Genomic DNA, 11,068 nt, shown 5'->3' with positions numbered 1-11,068 from the left:
ACTGCAAGGCCAGAAGAGCCCCAGAAGCGCCTGGAACATCCCACATCCCTGCACAGGTGGACACCGGAACATCCCACATGCCTGCACAGGCGGACACCGGAACATCCCACATGCCTGCACAGGCGGACACCGGAGCATCCCACATGCCTGCACAGGCGGACACCGGAACATCCCACATGCCTGCACAGGCGGACACCGGAACATCCCACATACCTCCACAGGCGGACACCGGAACATCCCACATGCCTGCACAGGCGGACACCGGAACATCCCACATGCCTGCACAGGCGGACACCGGAACATCCCACATGCCTGCACAGGCGGACACCGGAACATCCCACATCCCTGGACAGGCGGACACCGGAACGTCCCACATCTCTGCACAGGCGGACACCGGAACATCCCACATCCCTGCACAGGCGGACACCGGAACATCCCACATGCCTTCACAGGCTGACACCGGAACATCCCACATGCCTTCACAGGCTGACACCGGAACGTCCCACATGCCTGCACAGGCGGACACCGGAACGTCCCACATGCCTGCACAGGCGGACACCGGAACATCCCACATCCCTGGACAGGCGGACACCGGAACGTCCCACATCTCTGCACAGGCGGACACCGGAACATCCCACATCCCACATCCCTGCACAGGCGGACACCGGAACATCCCACATGCCTGCACAAGCTGACACCGGAACATCCCACATGCCTGCACAGGCGGACACCGGAACGTCCCACATGCCTGCACAGGCGGACACCGGAACATCCCACATCCCTGGACAGGCGGACACCGGAACGTCCCACATCTCTGCACAGGCGGACACCGGAACATCCCACATCCCTGCACAGGCGGACACCGGAACATCCCACATGCCTGCACAAGCTGACACCGGAACATCCCACATGCCTGCACAAGCTGACACCGGAACATCCCACATGCCTGCACAGGCGGATGTTACACTTACAAGCATTGTTCCGACTTACGAACAAACCTACAGTCCTTAAAGTGGAGTTCCACCCATAAATATAACATTACATCAGTAGTTTTAAAAAAAATGTCATTAGTCCTTTAAGAATTTTTTTTTTTTTTTTAGATGCCTTCAAAGTGTTGTTGCTAGGCAGAATAGTTAATCTTCCCACTTCCTGCACCTAGGTGCTTAAGCTTCCTAACCTACACCGCACAGACTCCTGGGAATATAGTGGGTGTAACTTTCCAGGAGTCTGTGCACTCCCCAGTCTCGAAGAATCATGTGACTTGGACAGTACAGGTGCTGAAACCTGATCTGAAACCTATTACACTGCTTGTGCAGCACTGAGCATGTGCGAGATTTGCAAGGCTGAAATCCAGGAAGTCATACAGTCTGGCTTCATGATGCCCACACTTAAGATGGCCCCAGTCAATTTCTATTTTATAAAGTGTCTAAATGCTGTAACAGCCTAACAAAACGGACCTTAGTTTACAGACTAACTTTACTAGAATACATTAAGGTTGTGTATTACAGGGGTATTTATATTTAAAAAGTGAAATTGTGGCCGGAACTCCGCTTTAAAGCGGGAGTTCACCCGAAAAACTATTTTTAACATTAGATTGAGGCTCGTTTTGTCAAGGGGAATCGGGTGTTTTTTTTTTAAATCGAAGCAGTACTTACCGTTTTAGAGAGAGATCTTCTCCGCCGCTTTCGGGACTGGGCGTTCCTATTTGATTGACAGGCTTCCGACGGTCGCATACATCGCGTCACGAGTAGCCGAAAGAAGCCGAACGTCGGTGCGGCTCTATACGGCGCCTGCGCACCGACGTTCGGCTACTTTCGGAAAATCGTGACGCGATGTATGCGACCGTCGGAAGCCTGTCAATCAAATAGGAACGCCCAATCCCGCAGCCCATACCCGGAAGCGGCGGAGAACATCGCTCTCTAAAACGGTAAGTACTGCTTCGATTTAAAAAAAAACACCCGATTCCCCTTCACAAAACGAGCCTCAATCGAATGTTAAAAATTGTGTTTTTGGGTGAACCTCCACTTTAGCGTGTTCGTAACCCGGCGACTGCCTGTATATTAACATGGCAGTTATCCAATGGAGCAAACAATGGCATTTTTACCGGGCCTCCATATAGGACATTCACAGCTCTCCTTTCTAAGGGGGGTTTGGAAAAAGTCTAACCAAGTTCAACGTGGTGGAAAAGCTCGAAATTATTGATGGTTCATGTTGACCCAACTCCACCTACACTTCTCCGGCTTCCTTAGATTGGTTGAGTTTATGACGGCAGTTGCACCTCGTATAAAAGGAGGCGCTGGAATTTGATGTCGCCATCTTTCATGATCCAATGTAAGAAACCTATTAATCCTATAAGGTACAAACATGACCCCCGTAATGCAGATGCTACCCTGTTTCCCCAAAAATAAGGCCTACCCTGAAAATAAGACCTAGCGTTATTTTCCAGGAGGGCCGCAATATAAGACCGACCCCCGAAAATAAGCCCTAGTTAAAAATGTTTGTAAAATCCTATAATCCACTGTATTACAGTAGTATATAATGTACAATGTGTGTGTGTGTTTCTGTAATATAATTGCGGGGAAGAAAGCTCCGGCGGGTAACAGAAGCGCAGAGCTGTGCTATAACAAATGTATTTGGCACAATTATATTACAGAAACGCACACATTGTACATTATATACTACTGTAATAGAGTGGATTATAGGATTTTATAAGCATTTTAACTTGGTTCACACTGGGGATTCCTGACAGGCAGGGAGGGAGAGGGGGAGAGAACACTGCACATTACATGGTAAGACCTACCTCGAAAATAAGCCCTACTGTGTCTTTTGTTGCCAAAATTAATATAAGACCCAGGCTTATTTTCGGAGAAACACGGGTATAGAAATCCTAGTACCTACGGACCTGAAAACACTTCAAACTTTTCTGAATCTCCTCTTTAAACATTCTGATGGACTCGTATTGAAGAACAATTTTTGAGGTTTAAAGGCTAATAGCCGGATTCAGGTAGAGCGGCGTACATTTGAGCGGGCGTAGCGCAGCTCATTTGCGCTACGGCAACGTAAAATAGAGAGGCAAGGTCAGTATTCACAAAGCACTTGCTCCCTAAGTTACGTCGGCGTAGCGTAAATGGGCCGGCGTAAGCCCCGCCTAATTCAAATTAGGAATGTAGTGGGCATGTTGTATTAAAATTACCCGTGACCCCATGTAAATGACTTCCCGAACGAACGGCGCATGCGCGCGCATGCTCAGAATCACGTCGAATTTACGCCTTAAGATACGGCGGCTCAATGGCAATGACGTGACCGTAACCTACGCCCAGCCCCATTCACATACGACTTACGCAAACAACGTAAAATCCGACGTCCATACCTAACATGACTTAGACCAACTATTTGGTGGTTTATCTTTACGCCGGACGTACGCCTTAGGTAAACGGCGTAGCTTACTGCGACGGGCGCAAGTACGTTCGTGAATCGGCGTATCTCGCTCATTTACATATTCGACGCGTAAATCAATGGAAGCGGCCAGCGTAAATATGCACCCAAGATACGACGGCGTATGAGACTTACGTTGGTCGTAGGAAGCCAAAATTCAGGTGTATCTCATTACAAGAATAAGGCGCATAGATACGACGGCGCATCCATGGACTTACGCGGCGTATATAAAAATCTCCTGCAAGCAGCATCTTTGGAGCGGTGAGAGGAGCGGTATGTATACTGCTCCTTCCCATTTAAAACAATGGAAAACTGCGGTAATACCGCCCGCAATGCGCCTCTGCAGAGGCGCATTGCGGCGGTAATAACCTTTTTCTCGGCCACTAGCAGAGGTTAATATCGCACCGCTAGCGGCCGAATCCCGCTGCAATTCCGACGGTATAGCGCCGCTATTTTTAGCTGCGCTATTCCCGCCACCGCGCCTCCCGCCCCAGTGTGAAAGGGGGCTGAATACAAATGCACACAACACTTTTCAGTTTTTTTTTTTTATTTGTAAAAAAGCCATTTATCATTTTCCTTCCACTTCACAATTATGTGCCACTTTGTGTTGGTTTATCACCTTAAATCCCAATAAAAATACATTTACGTTTTTGGTTGTAACCTGACAGAAATGTGGAAAATTTCAAGGGGTGTGAATACTTTTTCAAGGCACTGTATATTGATATTGTAAATAAAAAGTAGTCATTGTATTCTGTAATTTATCCTGTTTGAAATTAAACTTAAACTATGAATCTGGTACAAAGCATTACAAATTTAAATAAAGGCTCTTTTTTTTTTATTGTGTATGTTTGTTTTTCTTTTCTCTATGCAACATAAAAAACTTTACTCGCCTTCAACCCAGCGATGCACCATCTCGGAACTCCGTACTGGCTGCTGACATCTTCGGGTGGCCGGCTTCTGGGTCTCGATCGCCAGCTGCTGTCATTGGCTGTGCTAAGATGACATCAGTCCCGCGCCTGCGCTGGGGTTACATTAGTCTCAGCATTGCCGAATTTGTGCATAGAGCTGCTTGTGCGTGTTTTTATCCTGCCTTTTCTCCTTTTCCTCTTCTGTACGTTGATAACATGAGGGTGGTCCATAAGCCAGCAGTTTGTAGACAAGGCTATCATATCTCAGAGGAAGGCCTTGTGCTTTCTAAACACCACCATCCTGTAGACACAGGCACTCTTATCTTTGAGGAAGGCCTTGTTCTTCCTGAACATGAGCAGCCTGTAGAAAAGGCTATCATATCTCCAAGGAAGGACTTGTTCTTCCTAAACAACACCAGCCTGTAGACACAGTTACTCTTATTTTTGAGGAAGGCCGTGTTCTTCCTGAACACGAGCAGCCTGTAGACAAGGCTCTCATAACTTTGAGGAAGGCCTTGTTCTTCCTGAACACAAGCAGCCTGTAGACAAGGCTCTCATAACTTTGAGGAAGGCCTTGTACTTCCTGAACACGAGCAGCCTGTAGACAAGGCTCTCATAACTTTGAGGAAGGCCTTGTTCTTCCTGAACACGAGCAGCCTGTAGACAAGGCTCTCATAACTTTGAGGAAGGCCTTGTTCTTCCTGAACACAAGCAGCCTGTAGACAAGGCTCTCATAACTTTGAGGAAGGCCTTGTTCTTCCTGAACATGAGCAGCCTGTAGAAAAGGCTTTCCTATCTCCAAGGAAGGACTTGTTCTTCCTAAACACCACCAGCCTGTAGACACAGGCACTCTTATTTTTGAGGAAGGCCGTGTTCTTCCTGAACAAGACAGGCCCGTAGACACAGGCTCTCATAACTTTGAGGAAGACCTTGTTCTTCCTGAACATGAGCAGTTTGTAGACAAGGCTCTCATATCTCCAAGAAGGGACTCGTTCTTCCTAAACACCACCAGCCTGTAGACACAGGGTACTCTTATTTTTGAGGAAGGCCATGTTCTTCCTGAACAAGACTGGCCTGTAGACACAGGCTCTCATAACTTTGAGGAAGGCCTTGTTCTTCCTGAACATGAGCAGCCTGTAGACAAGGCTTTCATATCTCCAAGGAAGGACTTGTTCTTCCTAAACACCATGAGCCTGTAGACACAGGCACGCTTATCATTGAGGGTGGCCTTGTTCTTCCTGAACATGAGCAGCCCGTAGACAAAGCTATCATATCTCAGAGAAAGGCCTTGTGCTTTCTAAGCACCACCAGCCTGTAGACACAGGGCACTCTTATCTTTGAGGGAGGCCTTGTTCTTCCTGAACATGAGCAGTTTGTAGACAAGGCTATCATATCTCCAAGGAAGGACTTGTTCTTCCTAAACACCACCAGCCTGTAAACACAGGGTACTCTTATTTTTGAGGAAGGCCGTGTTCTTCCTGAACAAGACTGGCCTGTAGACACAGGCTCTCATAACTTTGAGGAAGGCCTTGTACTTCCTGAACATGACCAGCCTGTAGACAAGGCTTTCATATCTCCAAGGAAGGACTTGTTCTTCCTGAACACGAGCAGCCTGTAGACAAGGCTCTCATAACTTTGAGGAAGGCCTTGGTCTTCCTGAACACGAGCAGCCTGTAGACAAGGCTCTCATAACTTTGAGGAAGGCCTTGTTCTTCCTGAACATGAGCAGCCTGTAGACAAGGCTCTCATATCTCAGAGGAAGGCCTTGTGCTTTCTAAACACCACCAGCCTGACACAGGCACTCTTATATTTGAGGAAGGCCTTGTTCTTCCTGAACATGAGCAGCCTGTAGACAAGGCTCTCATAACTTTGAGGAAGGCATTGGTCTTCCTGAACATTAGCAGTTTGTAGACAAGGCTATCCTATCTCCAAGGAAGGACTCGTTCTTCCTAAACACCACCAGCCTGTAGACACAGGGTACTCTTATTATTGAGGAAGGCCGTGTTCTTCCTGAACAAGACTGGCCTGTAGACACAGGCTCTCATAACTTTGAGGAAGGCCTTGTTCTTCCTGAACATGAGCAGTTTGTAGACAAGGCTCTCATATCTGCAAGAAGAGACTTGTGCTTTCTAAACACCACCAGCCTGTAGACACAGGCACTCTTATCTTTGAGGAAGGCCTTGTTCTTCCTGAACATGAGCAGCCTGTAGACAAAGTTATCATATCTCAGAGGAAGGCCTTGTGCTTTCTAAACACCACCAGCCTGACACAGGCACTCTTATATTTGAGGAAGGCCTTGTTCTTCCTGAACATGAGCAGCCTGTAGACAAGGCTCTCATAACTTTGAGGAAGGCATTGGTCTTCCTGAACATTAGCAGTTTGTAGACAAGGCTATCCTATCTCCAAGGAAGGACTCGTTCTTCCTAAACACCACCAGCCTGTAGACACAGGGTACTCTTATTATTGAGGAAGGCCGTGTTCTTCCTAAACAAGACTGGCCTGTAGACACAGGCTCTCATAACTTTGAGGAAGGCCTTGTTCTTCCTGAACATGAGCAGCCTGTAGACAAGGCTCTCATATCTCAGAGGAAGGCATTGTGCTTTCTAAACACCACCAGCCTGTAGACACCGGGCACTCTTATATTTGAGGAAGGCCTTGTTCTTCCTGAACATGAGCAGTTTGTAGACAAGGCTATCATATCTCTAAGAAGGGACTTGTTCTTCCTAAACACCACCAGCCTGTAGACACAGGGCACTCTTATCTTTGAGGAAGGCCTTGTTCTTCCTGAACATGAGCAGTTTGTAGACAAGGCTATCATATCTCCAAGGAAGGACTCGTTCTTCCTAAACACCACCAGCCTGTAGACACAGGGCACTCTTATCTTTGAGGAAGGCCTTGTTCTTCCTGAACATGAGCAGTTTGTAGACAAGGCTATCATATCTCCAAGGAAGGACTCGTTCTTCCTGAACACCACCAGCCTGTAAACACAGGGTACTCTTATCTTTGAGGAAGGCCTTGTTCTTCCTGAACAAGACTGGCCTGTAGACAAGGCTCTCATAACTTTGAGGAAGGCCTTGTATTTCCTGAACATGAGCAGCCTGTAGACAAGGCTTTCATACCTCAGAGGAAGGCCTTGTGCTTTCTAAACCCCACCGGCCTGTAGACACAGGGCACTCTTATATTTGAGGAAGGCCTTGTCCTTCCTGAACATGACCAGCCTGTAGACATGGGCTCTCATAACTTTGAGGAAGGCCTTGTTCTTCCTGAACATAAAAGCAGCCTGTATGTAGCACTACCCCCGAAGGAGCTGCTGTTTTTTTTTTTTGGGTGGCATGTTACCTCTATTCCTTCGCCGGGTATATGATGAAAGTTGAGAAGAATTTCAATGTTCACACTTCAGGTTTCTTTTTCTTTGCTTTATTACCCAACGGGGTAAAAGAATACAAGTAGTAGTTGAAGAGGTGGAAAGGGTAATAGGTAGTCGGTTCAGGTGTATAACTTTGTCCGGAAACACTCCTGCTTCCAGAAGATGTAGCTTTCGTCGCCACTCTAGCCAGAGTGGGTTTTGTCACCAAATAAGTAATAGAGGGTAATAAAGTAATAGAGTAATAAACTTCCAATGGGGACACTTGTTCTGGTGACCTGGGGGGCCCCCCCTTAATTTGCATTGATTTCCTCGCACTTCCTGTTTGGCTGTGGGACAGGAAGTGAGGGGAAATCTCCCCAATGGGACACAAATGGTGAAAGTATGTAGGGTTCAATATTGAGTTGGCACAACTTTTGCAGCTGTAACAGCTTTAACTCTTCTGGGAAGGCTGTCCACAATATTTAGGAGAGTGTCTATGGGAATGTTTGACTATTCTTCCAGAAGCGCATTTGTGAGGTCAGGCACTAATGTAGACGAGAAGGCCTGGCTTGTAGTCTCCACTCTAATTCATCCCAAAGGTGTTCTATCGAGTTGAGGTCAGGACCTTGCTTTGTGCACTGGTGCCCAGTCATGTTGGAACAGGAAGGGGCCATCCCCAAACTGTTCCCACAAAGTTGGAAGCATAGAATTGTCCAAAATGTCTTGGTATGCTGACGCCTTAAGAGTTTCCCTCTCTGGAACTAAGGGGCCAACCCCTGAAAAACAACCTCACACCATAATCCCCCCTCCACCAAATGATTTGGACCAGTGCACAAACCAAGGTCTATAAAGACATGAATGAGCGAGTTTGGGATGGAGGAACTTGACTGTCCTGACCCCAAACCTGATAAAACACCTTTGGAATTTTTTTCAAGTGGGGACTGTTAGCCAGGCCTTCTCGTCCACGTCAGTGCCTGACCTCACAAATGAAGTTCTGGAAGAATGGTCAAACATTCCCATAGACACACTCCTAAACTTTGTGAACAGCCTTCCCAAAAGAGTTGAAGCTGTTATAGCTGCAAAGGGTGGACCAACTCAATATTGAACCCTACGGACTAACACTGGAATGCCATTAAAGTTGTGCATGTAACGGCAGGCGTCCTTATACTTTTGGTAATATAGGGCCAGATTATCGTAGATCCGGCGTATCGTATGTCATTTACGTTAGGCCGCCGCAAGTTTTACAGGCAAGTGCTTTATTCACAAAGCACTTGCCTGTAAAGTTGCGGCGGCGTAGCGTAAATCACCCGGTGCAAGCCCGCCTTATTCAAATTAGCCGGGTAGGGGGCGTGGAGCATTTAAATTAAGCGCGTTCCCGCGCCGAACCTACCGGAAAATATCCCAGGGTGCATTGCTCCAAATGACGTCGCTGGTTTCGACGTGAACGTAAATGGCGTCCAGCCCCATTCACGGACGACTTACGCAAATGACGTAAATTATTAAATTTAGACGCGGGAACGACGGCCATACTTAACATTGGTTGCCCCTCATATAGCAGGGGCAACTTTACGCTGCGCAAACCTAACGTAAACGTTGTAACTTCACTGCGTCGACCGCGCGTACGTTTGGGAATGCGCGTATCTAGCTAATTTGCATACTCGACAGGGAAAACGACGGAGGTGACACCTAGCGGCAAAAAAAAAAAAATTGCATTTAAGATCTGATAGCGTAAGAGCCTTACGCCTGTCGGATCTAATGGATATCTATGCGTAACTGATTCTAAGAATCAGTCGCATAGATACGACAACCCAGATTAGGACTTACGACGGCGTACATGGCGTTGCGCCGTCGTAAGCCCTTTGAGAATCTGGGCCATAGTGTATGTTGCATTGGCAGCTAAGCATCCCACTTGGCCAATGGCCAACAAAAAAGAGTCTTTAGGCTGCTTTTCATGAGGTGCAGATAATTCCGGGTATATGTGCCAAGTCAGCCTTTTTGAAATGGGGTGCCATCTGACTTTGTCAGGGGTGCCCCAGGCGGGGCAGTCGCGGTGCAGACCCATTCACTTGATAGGGATGCATTCGGTGGGCGGTAGTGCAAAGCATCGCGGCCGTGGCATATACACTGCTGCTAAAGTTGGACCGGTTAGTGGGCGGTATAAATGCGGCTCAGTTTACCGTACACCAACCTCATCTGTGAAGGAGGCCCTTAGACTTAGAGGTGCCTTGAGAACAAAAATTATTTTAAAAGATGCCATGCCTGAAAAGAGTTTGAGAAACATTGTTATTTATTACACCAGTGATCGACTCCATTGGGCAATCTTTTCTGTCCTTCTGTAGATTGGGACAGCCATAACATACATGTTATAGATCAGGGGTCTCTATACTATCTATACAAAGGGGCGGTTTACTGCCCTGCAGACTTTAGTGATGTTGGACTGGGCCATTGGGAGTTGAAATTGCCCTGTGTCGCTGGGAGTAAACAGTGCATCTTAAAGGAATAGTGCCCCATCCTTGGTGTCAGTGGGAGGAATAGTGCCTCATCATTGGTATCAGTGGGAGGAATAGTGCCTCATCATTGGTATCAGTGGAAGGAATAGTTCCCCATCATTGGTATCAGTGGAAGGAATAGTGCCCCCCGATCATTGGTTTCAGTGGGAGGACTAGTTCCCCATCATTGGTATCAGTGGGAGGAATAGTGCCCCAGCATTGGTGTAAGTGGAAGGAATAGTGCCTCATCATTGGTATCAGTGGAAGGAATAGTCCCCTGATCATTGGTTTCAGTGGGAGGAATAGTTCCCCATCATTGGTATCAGTGGAAGGAATAGTGCCCCATCCTTGGTGTCAGTGGGAGGAATAGTGCCCCGATCATTGGTTTCAGTGGGAGGAATAGTTCCCCATCATTGGTATCAGTGGGAGGAATAGTTCCCCATCATTGGTATCAGTGGGAGGAATAGTTCCCCATCATTGGTATCAGTGGGAGGAATAGTTCCCCATCATTGGTGTAAGTGGAAGGAATAGTGCCCCATTGTAATGTCAATAAGAGAAATAGTTCCCCATTGTTGATGTCAGTAACATGAATTATGTCCCATTGTTGGTGTCAGTGGGAGGAATAGTGCCTTATCATTGGTGTCAGTTGGAGTAAAAGTTCCCCATCATTGGTATCAGTGGGAGGAATAGTGCCCCAGCATTGGTATCAGTGGGAGGAATAGTGCCCCAGCATTGGTATCAGTGGGAGGAATAGTGCCCCATCATTGGTATCAGTGGGAGGAATAGTGCCCCAGCATTGGTATCAGTGGGAGGAATAGTGCCCCAGCATTGGTATCAGTGGGAGGAATAGTGCCGTATCATTGGTATCAGTGGGAGGAATAGTGCCGTAT

General features: G+C 47.4%; 1 protein-coding gene across 1 annotated transcript in view; it reads left to right on the top strand.

Moving 5' to 3' along the window:
• The window catches only part of LOC120909924 (zinc finger protein 300-like), a 196,851-nt gene that overhangs the window by 111,386 nt on the left and 74,397 nt on the right, over positions 1–11,068 (top strand). The gene's annotated exons all lie outside the window — the stretch shown is intronic.

This window comes from Rana temporaria, chromosome 8 (assembly GCF_905171775.1).
Source record: "Rana temporaria chromosome 8, aRanTem1.1, whole genome shotgun sequence".
Taxonomy (NCBI): Eukaryota; Metazoa; Chordata; class Amphibia; order Anura; family Ranidae; genus Rana; species Rana temporaria.
This window is presented reverse-complemented; position numbering and strand designations above follow the sequence as displayed.